The sequence below is a fragment of the Pezoporus occidentalis genome, unplaced genomic scaffold, assembly GCF_034315485.1.
Source record: "Pezoporus occidentalis ecotype Australia unplaced genomic scaffold, CSIRO_AGI_Poc_V1 ctg25, whole genome shotgun sequence".
Lineage (NCBI taxonomy): Eukaryota > Metazoa > Chordata > Aves > Psittaciformes > Psittacidae > Pezoporus > Pezoporus occidentalis.
In genome coordinates, this window is record NW_026914394.1 from 7,315,781 (window position 1) to 7,330,686 (window position 14,906).

Genomic DNA, 14,906 nt, shown 5'->3' on the forward strand with positions numbered 1-14,906 from the left:
GAGCGAGGGTCCTCTCCAGCCAAATACCGTCCTTTAGGGAACTTGGCATTCCTTCCAGGCTGTGTGTCAAGGAGACTGAGCAACTTTACATCAACACAGCATGGATTTTCCTTCTACCAAACTACTCGGCAATCTGTAATTTTTAACCTCACAAGTTTGAGATTGTACCTTAACATTTGCAGGAAGCAGATGGCTTCTGCATACTGCCAACCTGTTGTTACAAAAGCATCTTCCAAGAATTGTTTTCTACCCCCAGTCGCTAACCATAATTAACCTTTCATATGATTTAATAAACAGGAAAAAATATTTGCTATCTCATATTAATAAAGAGAGCTCTTTAGGACCCCCCCCCCCCCCCCCGAACATAGAAGCTGTGGTAATATTTTTGTGCGCTTGTGTGCTTATTTATTGCCTTTTAAGCTATTTAAGGATGCAGCTTACCTATGCAGATTAAAGCTGCAAAGGACAGCATAATAGTGGATGTGAAGAGCATCTTCTGCCGTGGCACAGAATGACCTCTTCTTTGAGGAAAAAATGTCAAGACCAAGTGAGAAGAGTGACTTCTAATCCCAGGGCAGAGATGGAGAAGAGAACTCACAGCCAGCCCCAGTGATAGCAAAGCAGACAGCTGCAATTTACATCTTTCCTTACACTCATAATCTTAATGCCTTGTGGAGTTTTAAGTGATAATAATAGAGTCCTGTATTGCTTTGACCTTTTTTGATATTCAAAAACTTTACTGACTGGTCATTTTTGGATGGAGGAACTCGCTATATATACATACACCACAGTGACAAACACCTCCAAAGTGCCTAGGAGAGAGCTAAGTGCAAAGTGGTATTATTGCCATGATTTCACTAATGAATGAAAATGAAGACGTTGGCTAAGACTTTTCCCCCATATTACGAGGGAAATGAAATGACAGACGTAAGTAAAAAGCTGGCATGGGGGACCAAAGTACATCTCTCAGTTCCTGATGGGCAGTTGCTTTGCCTTAGGACATCAAAGGCTTTATGAAAAGCTGAAAATTATAAAGGAAATATTCTCTTGGTTTAACCAATTTTCATAATGTTAGGGAACACTCTCACTCTTAGGACAGGAGAACCTCTTTTTCAATTAATGTTTCTTGTGACTGTTGAGTGCTCATTATCCATTAGAATGATAGTGCACCCTTGAAATTACAAATACCATTATGATGATAACTGCTTGGCAATAAAGAATAAAATAAAGTCATATACATACAAAGGCCGATTTGCTGTTCAGGAACCGATTCCAGGAGACCATCACAGTTTTTCTGCCTTGTCCTTGGTTTTGCTGGTGTGATGGAGTTCACCGGGTGGCATTCCATTCCCTTTCGTTATCGATATGCTGCCAAGATTGAAATGCATCGACTTGAATTAAGATGGATGCACATCAAATTAATGCAAGCCTAAAGAGACTGACTTTGTGGCTGAAAACTGAAAATGGACAAATAATGACAATAAAAGAAAAGGTTTTGTTTCCTGAGGCTAGGAATTAAACAAGCAAAACCAAGGATCTCAAAGAGGCAAGTCTTTTTTATTTTACTAGGGATAAAACTGTCTTTATAAATGTAATACGTACCTGGAAACCACCAAGCAGTTGCAGTGTTTTCTCTTCATCCTATTATCATCTCAGATGTTGATTGATATATTTGTTTGCCTGGAATATAGCAGAAAACCACCATTCTGTTATAGCTGCCTTCCTTTTCTTTATTGTTTTAAGTAATTAATTCTTCAGTTATATCAGACTGTGGGTACACTTTCTACTCTGCTTCCTTTCGTGATTATTTTGTCCTAGTCTTGGTTTAGAAAAATATTTTGTTGGTGTTCTCAGATTTTCCCCGGATGAGAACAGATTTTCTAAAGATTTTCCCATTAAAAAAAGATCATTTTCCTACAGAGGCTGTGATCACAAAATGTGCATTGTGTTATCAACACAAGTTTAAAAATGCAAATATGGATTTACTTTTGTAAATCTCGGCGAGATACAGGGTAGAAGCAGTACAGGATCAGATATCTTTTATACAACACGTTATCTTTTTGCATGGTACCTTACAGTGCCCTCTCCAGCTCTGAAGATTCAGAACTTTGGTGCTGCTGCTGTCCTTGGAGGGCATTTTCATTTTTTAAACCCCAAGTCCCGTTTACAAGGTCTGACCATTTGAATTCAATTTTCACTCCTTTATTTTCCAATTCAGTTCAAGATTCAGTCTGAGGTTTAGCCTTTGGCCTTCTGAATTTTCTTTTTCCTGGCCACTGTCTCAATATTATTCTTTTTTTTAAATATACACTGATTTTCTTGCTGTTGTTTCTTAGTTCACTTTTTTGCTTTGTTTAGGTTTCTTTTTCCCTTACAGGATGGGTTAAACAGTCTCTCCGAGTACTTTTGGGATTCACTGGATCCAGCCCAAATCCACAGGACAAACATTTTGTTGCCTCAAGAGCCTCACGGATCTATAATCTGCAGCTCCTTTCACTACCCTGGCAGCCTTTTCAAGTCAGGATGTGTTTGATGGGTTTTTGGGGAGAACACGTTTTCATTCAAGAGATGTTACAGCAGAATTTGCGCAAGGTCTGCGGTGGTCTGTGTCTGAAGGCAACAAAGCCAGCTTTCTCCTCCGGTCTGGGGCTCTTTTCAACACTTACCAACTTTGCCTCACAACACCCTTGAGGAGGCAAATGTACTTTTTGTTCCTTTATTAGCAGCGAGGGAACTGGGACATTAAAATCCCAGTTTTGCAGTGGGAAGCAGCCCTGGGTGGATGCCCCAGTGGGGAAAAGGGGGTTTGGTGTGGAATGCTCTGGGTACCCCTCAGTCCCTGCTCACCTTATCCACCCTAACCCCCTCTCTCAAATCTATTCCTCTCAAAACTGACAGCCACAAAGCTGTGGAAGTGCTGCTTCAGTGGAAGGCAGAAGGTTTGTTTGCTGTTAACATCTTTTTTTTGTTCCTTTCCAGCCAGTTTTGTTCCTCTGCCGTTGCTGCCACTCCTCACCTGTTATAAGGCATTTATTTGTACCAGTCTCCATGGAGGAAACAGACTCTTTATCCCATATTGCAGATAGAAGCTATGAGAGAAGAAGATTTATTATGTCACTTGCCCACCTTCACCGTGGAAGTCTTCGGTAGATATTTGCAGCCCAGTCTCCAAACTCATACTACCTGTCACGGGTAGTGACATTGCTCCTGTCCTCCCTGATTTCACTTCAACCTCTCTTCTCTCAAAGCAGAGATAAGCATCATTGCTACCTTTTACCATTTTATCATGAATCTCATGATAATTTATTATTATTATTATTATTACTATTATTATAATACTCCCTCTCTGAAGTGGTTTAAGAGTGTGAGAAACTCCACTTTCATTAAAAGGAAAATCAAGTTATGGACAAAAGGCTGAAGCAGAAAGACTAGAAACTGCAATACTAACAGAAATAATTCAACATTTTAAAAACATTCAGCTGTTCGAGGGTCATCCCATGATTTACATGGAGTGACTCATGATTTTCCAGCACAGTTGCTGGGCAGACCTTAAAGATCATTGCCTAAGTGGGAATACTAATTTTAAAAAGCATTCAGCTCCTCATCAGATGTTGAGGAGCACGGCCCGTTTTCATTCTCCCTGCACATTAGCCAAATTAAATCAAAATAAATATCAATGAAAATATTGCACAGGACATAAAACCCCATCCATTTGCACTCTATCCATATGCTGCTTTACGAGATGCTGGGTTTCACTCCTGCTCTGGCTCTCCGCTGCCAGCCTTGAGAGCACAGCAAGGCGGGGAGTCCCCGATGTGCTTTAGACATTCATCCCTTAAATACTGCACCCCGGGGCCTGCCTGCATTTTAGTTCTCACCACACATCCTCGCCAAGCTTATTTCTGCCTGCAGGCAGCAGCCGTGGCTGGGCTAACGCTTGCCAGCCTGGCTCTAGCCCTTGCCACCGGCTCGGGACGCACTGCCGCTGCAGGCTTAGACATAAGGAGCGTTTCTGCCAGCAAAAAAGTACAGTTGCTAAAAGATGCTTTGTTCATTAATTATCTTAGGGTGGTTTGGACAAAGCAAACATTTACATGCCCGGGAAGTTGTTTCTTAGGGATGCTGGCGTGTTCACTCCGGGGTCCTTCGCTCTGCATCTGTATCAGAGATGCTGCTGTTCCCGGCGTGAGTGCAACCTGCCTGCGAAGCAAAGCACGAAACACCCACTAAAGAAATCATAAAGCAGAACTCAGATTTAAAAATGCAACCAATTTGTGTCTGCTCGGGAGCAAGAATAGCGATTTCTACTTTTAAAACCGGTGCATTTTAGGGTAGTGTGATTAGAGATTCCACATTTCCCCCTCTCATTATTATTTAGCTCCCTCATTTGAATGCTCAGGTTTGAGGGAAGGGGGATTGCTTGGAAATTACACACGCAGCCAAATTTCTTCCTTCCCCTTTGACAGGGCAGCGCTGATGGTTATTGTTCTTTTCTAGCTGCATTACGCTATCCTTGATTTTTGTTTCAAGCAGTCTAATGGCATGATGTCAAATCCTGCTAATTGGTTTAGGATTAAAATGCAGGGCCACATCACTCTCTTGATTAACCAGCAGCAAAACTGCTTTTGTCTAACGATCGTTTCCGAGGAGAAAGAAAATAAAGCATATAAAGGAAGCTTCAGGCTTTTGTCAGTAAAAATACATAGGAAACTGCTTTTTTTTTTTTTTAAAGGGAAAAAAAATTGCCACTGCTAGGCCCGCTAAGTTTTGACTTGTACCAGTTTAAAAGCAGCCCTGTGGGGAAAGATTGATTCCTAAGGAGCAGAGACTGTGCTTTTATCCAGCATCCAGCCACTCGCTGCGCCGCACCGGAGCATCCATGGCTGGACCTTCTCATATTTAATATACCAGCAGCAAAACATCAATGGGAATGTCTCAGCTCTGTTTCTGGCCTCCCTGACACCCCAACGGGTCCAGCTCCAGCTAAGTTTGCACTGGGATAAATAACCCAGGACTGAGCAAATGCTGCAGCGGCCGATGCAGCTCCAGGGAGATGCTGGGAGCTGCAGGCACTAGCGGGGACCTAAGCAGGATGCGGGATGCCCGGAGCCATGGTTTTGCATCTGCAGCATCCCCCTTCACTCACTCACAACCACAGAAACCAGTTCTGCAGCCCGAGATGGAGCTGTGCTTGTCGGGACTGAGCTCACCTGTTGGGTGGTTAGCACAGAGCTGGAACAAGCAGTTTTGCCCCCGTGACAGCAAGGATAAGGGATTGTTGGGAGGGGAAGAGGGGGAAAGCATGGCTCAAATTAAAATGGGGACGGAAGCAATGCTAAACCACTACTTTGTTACCCCTCTGCTAAAAAATCCCCCAAACAAGCACACAAGAACTGCCTCCGTCAGCCCCTAGAGATTCTCCCTGATGCACTGTTTAATCTCTTTGGCTCCTGTTTTCCCTGACCAGCTGAGGGATTTAATTTCCAGGGAATTAGACGTCCGATTCAGGGCATTGTTTCGGGAGCTGTGCACATGATTTGCCACACACAGTCCTGAAAGTCACCGTCGGATCCAGAGCTCCCAGCCCGCTCCCAGCCCAGCCCCGCTCCTCTGGGAGGTGAAAGGGACTTTATTGGGAAGGTTTTGATGCATTTGGCATGTCTTTGAACCTGGCTCCCCCAAAGGGAGAGAATGAACTCAGGCGGAGAAAGGAAAAGGAAATAAAAGGGCCCTTCCCATCTGCCTGGTTGCATTCAATGGGGAGCTTTTTAAAAGGTATAATAGAGGTTTGTGTGTTCCTGCTGAGATTTGTTCTGGTCAGCTTCTCCGGGGTGCTCAGACAGGGCACAGAGATGTGTCTGCCCTTCTCCAGCACCCTCAGAAAGACATGATGGTGTTTTTGGGGTGTTCTTTTGCTAGTTGTATTTTTCTGCTGCCACATATTGCTCTCACACAAAAGCAGCTCAAGCCAGCCGTGCCGAAAACAAAAGTAGCTTTTTCTCTGGGCTCTCACCAGCAGCGTTGCTAAGCCTGGTGTTCTGAAGCCAAACCCCAAACATCCCCGCAGCATCCAGCCCAGGTTTTCCTAGAGAGCATCTCCAGGATAATGGGGAGCATCTTAGGGCTCAGCCCAGTTTTACAGGACCCCATCCTGGAGGTAAATCACGAGCAACAGTGGCTGCATTCCAGAAGTTGTCCTGCTCTTTACTGTGCTCTGTGACTTGTTGGTGCAATTATTAAAAGCAAGGTCAGGTACAAAGCTGATACTTTAAAACATGATGCTGGCCCCAGCACAGATGAGATGACATTTAACAACACTCAGCACTCAGGAATGGGCCCTGTGTCAGCACCCACCAGGTACAAAAAAGCCTGAGAAGTTCTTGGCTGTCATGAGCAGCTTTCTGCTTTGCAAACTATGATAGGAAGAGTGGAAATATGTTTTGTCTGCTTTTCCCTGACTCTGGGACTCCAAAGCAGGAAGATGAGAACATCCTGCACACATGTTAATTAGTCATTCCTTAAAACCAAATGTCACAGCGCTCATATTTAATTCCAAGAACAGACTGATGAATATGTACGTATAGTTATATTTCATTTACATACTCTGGGATTTGTTAAGAGACGCCTAATAAAACCATCTAAAATGAATTAGGTCTTCTCCTACCAACATTTACGTTGAATATGCATATATCAGAGGAACATTCCCAATACTGTAATAGGAGATTTTCACAGAAACAAAATACATATATTACATTTCATAAAGGCAGATAGTGAGTTAAAGCAGACACCCTCTAAGTGGGATTTGATTTTTGATGTAGGAAGCGCACAAAACAAGGGGCTTGAGAGCCAGTGGGAAGCAGTGATTGGGTTTATAGGAGAGGCTGAAGCTCTTACCAAAGAGGCTGAAGCTCAGCACATAGAAGGCTGTAAGAAAGCATCCACTTAAGGGAGATGTTAAAGGAATTGAATTATCTCCTTAAAGCCAGCAGGAAAAGAAAAAGCCTTTGAGACTTCTGTATCCTCTATTTTCAACTCCCTAGTTCTGCATCTAAGGCTATTGTTTTAAAACATGTTCTTTTCCCTTGCTTGGAGCTCCTACCCCTGGAGCAGGGTGGCATCCAGGCAGCTGCACTCAGAAAAGCCCTTCCACCCCAATAGGCCTTTCAGGGACTTCTTTTTCTTTCCAAAACAAACCAGTTTATAGGAAAACCACTGTGGGTTTGGTACCTTCTATATCATCCCCCCTCAACTGCCTTGCACCCTATGAGCTCTGGGACATGAAAGTGTGGCTGCTTGTCCTGGCAGGCACATCATCCGCTCGACAGGTCCTGCTGCAGGGATTCAGCTCACACTCCCGCTGATGTGTGAGTCTGGAACAAATCTGGCTCACTTGCCCCGCGTTGGCTGGCCTCCGTAGGGCTAAGAGGGGTGGAAAGCAGTAAAATCTCCTTTCAGTCTATAAAAAATCTGCAGAGATATTTGGAATGTGCAGAGGGAGCCGATCTCCCGAGTAAACCAGAGCAATGATTAAAATAGTCACTTTTGTGACCGTAATCGCAATTTAAATACTGGGGCTTTTGTTTGCAGAGTAGCTATGGTTTATATTCCAGTGACAGTCACACAACTCCAGGGGTTGTTTTCGGAGTTAGTGGCAAAAACATGTGGTTTGAATTTAAAGTCTTAAAGTTAGAGGATCAATGTTACTCCAGCAAAGATATTGCCAGTGTCTCTGCGAGTCATAATTCTAAATCATCAGGAACCTGAATGCTCCTCATTAAATGATTAAAGGGAACGGTGATGAAAAAGCTAAAAGAGAGGGTAAATATACAGCTGTATAAGCAGGAACATCTATTTTCAAAGCAGAAAAAAAATACTGCAATCCTGACAAAGGGCAATAAACATACCAAACTAACTCACATCTTTTCTTCAACCGAGAACGTAATCTTAATAAAGCAGCAAATTTTAGATGGCAGGGTAAGATTACAGCTCTTCTAGACTAGGACTAGAGTTTTCCCATAAACAGGTTATTGCTATGGGTTCTGGTCACAATTAACTCTGTCTTTATATCCCACTTTTTGGGAATAAAATGATCCCCGAGATGAAGTGCTTTGAGGGTGAAGTTTTCCATTGGGGCATCAACCTCATTTCCTTACTGTGAGCTCTATGTTTGCATTTACCCCAATCACAACAGCCTCAACTCAGCCTTCCCAGACCTGAGCCAGTTCCTTTCTTCCCTCCTGAACAGACAGTGAGACATGCAGCTTGAAGCTGGACTGGGTATAGCAGAGCATCATCAGTATACAAGGCAGAGGAGCAGCAATACCTTCCATCCCAACACTGGTTCATTGCTGTTGTCACCCTTTTGCCCTCTCTCTGTGTAAGAACATACCTCAGCTGAGCTGTTTTTTCCTTCGTCAAAGTCAGACAGGTCATGGGCTGCCCAGCACTCCAAAGCCATTCTGACCAGTCTGGAAATGGGAATGACCACAGTTACCAAAGACATCACTTGTCAAGCCATTGGTACGTTGTGTGTACAGGGATTGCACTTGGTGTGCTGCAGTTTTGGTCTTTCAGTGCCTGTTTGAGAGAAAAAATGTGGAAAAAAGAGATTAAAAAAATATGAAAACTTGGTAAATGCATTGACTGAGGCATTATATAATATATATATAAATATACAAGGCTTGCTAAAAGGGGGAGAACCTTACTGTATTGATACATTGACAAGAATGCAAGGGTTATTTTTGAAAACGTACAAAATCCAGTGAGTCATCTTCTGTGTGCCTTGGCTTGCCATCCTCTTCCATTTTCACTTTGACCCAGGAGGGCACAGCACAGAGCCTGAAAATAGGCAGTGAGATGATGTGGTGTGGCTGTAGCACTCAGCTCCTTGCAGGGAAGTGCATCAATCCCATCCACAGGCATTCATGAGGGATGCTCAGAAGTCTGAGAAAGACTGCTGTCATAGGCGTTGTCATGCTTTTCTTTAAACTGTGTTCCAGCACCTAACAGAAATAAGCAGGTTAGAAGAATACACCCCAAAAGTAGCAACAATAATGATGATAAAGACCTCTGGCACATAGAAACACCCAAAGGCAGTGTGTTTCTATGGGTAAAGCAGCCATGTGTTACCTTGGATTACAAACTGAACCAAGACAAAATCAGAATAAGAAACTGGAGGCACAAGTGTTAAACATGAAAATGAAATATTGCACTGTAACATTTGCAGATGTAAACCAGGATTCAGCCTCAGGCTCCATTACAGATGACCCATCCATGACATCCTGTGCAAACTGGATCAGCTACTTACCTCCCCCAAATGGATTTTTCCTTAAAGATTTCCAGAGCCAGGTCATTTCTTCCAAAACAAGATTGCTGTGCTCTGCCCTGAAAGTGTCTTAATGCAAATGGCCAAGGTGGGCGCCCAGATTCAGAGAGATGGACCCAAATGCTGGTGTGGTTTAAACCCAGTCAGCCGTAAATCAGCCATGCAGTCTCTCTCTCACCCCCCCCCCGCCTTTTTTCCCCTCCACTCCTGGAGGGATGGGGAGGAGAATCGAAAGAACGTAACTCCCATAGGTTGAGATAAGAACAGTCCAGTAACTAAGGTATAACACAAACCACTACTGCTACCACCAATAATAATAATGATAGAGGAAATAACAAGGGAAGAGAATGCAATACCACCCACCAACCGATAATACCCAGCCCAACTGAGCACTGACCGATACCTAGTCTAACCCCGCAGTGAACTAGCCCTTCTGGGTAACTCAATTACATCCTGGGCATGACGTGCTGTGGTATGGAATACTTCTTCAGTCAGTTTGGCTCAGGTGTCCTGTCTCTGCTTCCTCTCGGCCTCCCCTCCTCCCTGGCAGAGCATGAGGCTCAGAAAGTCCTTGGTCAGAGTAAACATGACTTAGCAACAACTAAAAACATCGGTGTTATCAGCACTGTTCCCAGGCCAAAAGTCAAAACCACAGCATTACACCAGCTACTGAGGAGAAAAAATGACTGCTACTGCTGAACCCAGGACAGCTGGTCACCAACGTCTCTTCCAGGTGACTTTTTATGGCTCTGCTCTCCCAGCTGCATGAATAAGCTGCTTTTAGAAGGGGCCAGGACTGCCCACTGCATCCCATGGTCACCAAGAACCGTGGCAGGTGATGCCTTGCTCCCCAGATAGGGCACTGAGCACTTAAATTATCTGCAAGTGACCCTGTCTGGTTCGGCTGGAGACACCTTCCACTCTCCAGTGTCCTTAAATATGAAATGCAACCCCCAGGAGAGAGCCTGTGCTCATGTTTGTGTATTAATCTACTGCCGTTCTGGAGATGGAGTCTGACAGTCCTGACTCACCCTGTTCTGCTCCTCCACTACTGAGCCCCAGACCCCTGACTCTCAGCAGCAAGGACAAGTCAAAGGACTGAACTTATATATGTACAGATACACACATGCAGACACACACACATACATGTACAAATAGATTCACAAGATTGTAAGCAAAAGTTATTTAAAACTCTATGACATTAAAAAGCAATTCCTCATCTATATTTCATATCTAAACACCCAAGGCATGATATCATAGAGGATTTTAATGAGCACAACATTTTCTCTTCATCTCACCAGTCTTCTGTCCTTACTCAAGCTTGACTACCTGATATAAGCCATGGGGCCCTTCATGAACTACCAACATAGTATGTTCCTATTTAGAATATCAATTGCATCCAGTCTTTATGCAGCTTATGATCTGTGTGCTTCCAGTCCTAAAGCATCCATACATGGGGACTTGATAACACAGGTGGCTGGCTGGGGAATGCTTGCTAAAGCAAGCTTTCTCCCCCAGCCTGTCATCTTTCCAGCTTTCATTTTTCATTATGGATTTTTCCATCAAAAGGAAGAAACATTAAAAAAAAAAAATTGAAGTCTTAGGACCTATATATTCAGGCACCATTATTTTTCTTTTGCACATTGGCATAAGTTATCTCAGAGATTCATCAAGACTTCTTGTTCCTTAATTTATCTTCTCAGTCCAACAGCCAGTCACACATGGGACCAGAGGGTTTGGTCTCAGCCTCAGCTTTATGCACAAGAATATTCCCTTTTCTTCTCTGCATCCATACACACATGAACTATATTTACAGTATAGATGCCTGCTAAAAAGCAGCGAGGTTTTCAGCACATTCACTAAAGAGCTTGGGTTTTTAATCACAGCATCATAGAATGGTTTGGACTGGGGAGTACCCTAAAGCTCACCCAGTTCCAACCCCCTGCCGTGGGGAGGGACACCTTCCACTAGAGCAGCTTGCTCCAAGCCCCTGTGTCCAACCTGGCCTTGAACACCACCAGGGATGGGGCAGCCACAACTTCTCTGGGCACCCTGTGCCAGCGCCTCAGCACCCTCACAGTAAATGATTTCTTCCTAATATCTAATGTAAATCTTTCATCTTAAAGCCAATCCCCGTTCTCTTACCACTGCATGCCTTTGTAAAAAGTCTCTCTCCAGCTTTATTGTAGCACCCCTTTAGGTACTGGATAATATAATAATTCCTCCATGCATGAAAAAGTAACCAAGTACTCAGTCCAGAAGTATCCGCAGGGCCAATCTGGTTTTACTCTGCCCTGTTCTTGGTATATTGGTGCTTTGCAAGTCATAGCCCAAGTAAGAAGAATGCTTATGCATCAGCATAAACCCCTTTGGTGTGCTACCCTTGTCTTCCCTGTATTACAGAGAAGCTACAAAGAGGCAATATATTTGGGACGGTTGATTAGAGGAATATTGCTCACATAGGCAAAACATAACATTTTTAATCCCATCCTCATTCAATTTTTAGGAAAAATAAATGATCTCTGTACCTTGGCATATGCATCATGATGAAATGGAGCCATTACTCTGGACAGCTTTTTCACAACGACTCGCATAATACGGTATGAAAATCAGGTACAGCTCCTGCGTTTGCATCTCAGAAGGAAAATAAAAGGCAGTTAAATCATTAAGCAAGGACTAAGCTATGAATGGGTGCTGCATTCAAGGAGTCTAATGCTTAGGACGGGGAAATGACAAGATATTTTTTTTTCTGCTGTTCCAGATATTTTATCCTTGCAACAAGCTCAACCGTCAAATGTTTTGAGAGAGGTCAAAACTAGTCTATCTGTCTATTTTATGCAAGTTTGTGAAAGGAATCTCTCCTCGTGGAGTTGTACAGGAATTGACACGATAAACCTAAATGGCTCCTTTACAACTGTTAGGGTTTTCTGTAAACACATGCTGTCCTGCCAGCCAACCAGCTTCAAACCCGGGTGCTGAGCACAGCAGATGGTCTATCCTGCCGATACACACGCTACTAATCCATATTTCAATACACAGCTTTGTTGCCTAAATGAAGCCCCTGAATCTTACAAAGTTTAAAAACTTCCAATAACTGGTAATTCGGGGGGGGGGGGGTTAAATGTGTTGGGAGGGGAAGGCTGCAAGGAGAATGTGACTGGCTCTTACAGGAATGGGCAGCTTGGAGGTGCTTGTCGCAGCTTGATGTGTTGTAAACAGGAGTCCTGCCATGCAGTGCCGCCTGCCAAAGGGAAACCATGGCATGGCTGCGCTGTATTAACAGAGGAATAAATAAAACCAGAGTAACCAGGCCTGCCCAACTCACAAACAACATGGACAGAACAAAAAGGGTAAGTGGTGATGAAAAATGAGGCTACTTGCAACAGTCTTGGTCACAACATCTTGCCATGAGAATTGCCATGTCAGACAATCAGGATTGTCATGGGGAAGGCATATTTGCAGAGGGATGAAGGATAATGAAGTAACTCAAACAGCTGCCTCAACCCTTCCCCATTTGAGCTCTGCTACTGTGTGCAGGAATACATTTTGGCATCAGCACTTCACCTCACACATCCTTCTCACCTCCTGCATCCTCTGATTATCACCCAACAGATTTGGGTAAGACGAGATCATTGTCTTTCCACTCCTGCCAAAGCAGGACATGAAGAAGAAATTGTTATTACACCTTGAAAAAGAAAGGAGCAGGTTAAAAACCAGGTTCTTGTTCTTTTTCTGACTATATGAGGTGTGAAATGTGGAGTAGTGGGTTCATGGTGCTGAAGGTACTGGAAACATCTGTGCACAGGCCCCTGGGCATGTCAGCCTGGGGCTCACAGCTTTGCTTGGCCAAACTTACCTGGAGCCAGGCATGGTGTGTCCTGTGGCCAGGGTGTTTTGGTGTCACCAGCCAGTGGCTCTGAGGGTGAAGCTGGGAGCTGCCACTGATCAGCCCTGGGCTCACCAGTGTTCTTCCAGAGGAGGACATGTGAGACAGACACATCCTAAACACCTCCACAAATGCCTTAAGACAAATATTTCATATACTTGGCCTGAAGTCCCCACACTGCTGTATAAACTCTCCTCCTCCATCACTGACAACAGCTTGTACCAGAAAGAAGAAAACAAACAACCAAGAGCTAAAGAAGGGAAGAAGTAGTGATCCTCTGCACAAAGAACCCCCTCCTTCCAAGGGGATCGCTTCTTGAATTTCTCTTGTTATGGTTTAATCAAACGCTACACCTCCTCCACTAAACCGTGATAAGCTGGGCAACTTCATCAGATGCAACACTAAGCAGGAGCAGAACCTCCCTCTTAATTCATTAATTCTTTCTCCCAAAGGAGAAACATGGATTAATGCTCACTTTGTCTTTTTATTTCAGTTTACTTACTTTCTCTTACAGGGACTAGGCTACAGAGATGTTTCCAAATCCACAGTTTGTTTCTCTGGCCATAATAGCGATTGAACAAGTGTGATCAATTTGTTAGAGGGGAAAACATAACCAGTGTGGCCCTAAGAGAGAAAGCAGCCCTTGTTTTCGTAGGAGAGTGTCAGATGTGTAGTTGGATTTATTCTTTAAAAGAACCCCAAATTTGGAGGTCACTTGTCTTGTGAAGAGATAGAAAACTAAAATCAGGAATTGTTTCAGAATTCATTCACACTCTAGCTAAACAACATAAAGCAACAGAGAACTTGCAACAGAGTCTTACAACTTAACCGCTAATTAAAAGATACTGCTTTGCAATTAAAGAGTGTCCTTTGATAAGCATGCTGCAGTACGTGAATTAGCTCTATGCAGACCCTTACATAGCATTGCATTAATACAGGATTTTTATATCCTAGGCACAAATGTATGGCATGTCTCTGTGTGTGTTATATTGATGCGAGGAATTGCACAGATCTCTAGTGGAGGGTTTCCCTGCCCATGGCAAGGGGTTGGAACTTCATGATCCTTAATGTCCCTTCCAACCCTATTCTGTAACTACTGTAAATCAGATAGATAACTCCCATTTCAATTTAAAGCTTCTCCCTAGCTCCCAAGGAGCAGGAATGAAACACAAAGTGGAACATTTCCAGAAGGAAAAGTAGAAGTTAATGGGAAACAAACACGTATCTGTGCCTTTTCCCCAGTGTGGGCACTGTGGTGCATGGCTCTGTAGGGTGCTTGGTCCGTGGGACAGAAAACATTGCAATGGGCAGTAGCACTGTTTCTGATGGATCAGGGTGTCTTGCCTTTCAGACTTTCTTTTGGTGACTTAATCCACCTTAAAAGTGTTTTAAATGAGACTTATCCACATCTCAGACATCCAATTGCAAACTGAATTCTGCCACTTGCAGCTCAAAAAGCGTTTCCCCACATCCAGCTGCTCTCTCCATGCCTATGACTGAAAACCACCGTTGGCATACATAGCATTACTCACATTTTGAGTTACTGCGGCCATGGTATGTAACACCATGGATGATAGGACCCATGCTGCTGAAGAAGACCTAGAGTAGAAGACAGGAATGATAATAAGATTAATTGATCAGACAAAAGATGAATGGAAGCTCACTGTAAACACTGTAGAATCCCAGACTGGCTTG

The 14,906-nt window shown here is 43.7% G+C and overlaps 1 long non-coding RNA gene across 1 annotated transcript; it reads right to left on the reverse strand.

The window, feature by feature from the left end:
* Nucleotides 1-8,395: 8,395 nt before the first annotated feature.
* Nucleotides 8,396-12,843, reverse strand: LOC134165992 (uncharacterized). The gene is made up of 3 exons (XR_009965725.1): nucleotides 11,854-12,843; nucleotides 8,706-9,002; nucleotides 8,396-8,577 (listed from the first exon to the last, which is right to left on the reverse strand). It is a non-coding gene; the product is annotated as an uncharacterized LOC134165992 (long non-coding RNA).
* Between the last annotated feature and the right edge of the window lie 2,063 nt (nucleotides 12,844-14,906).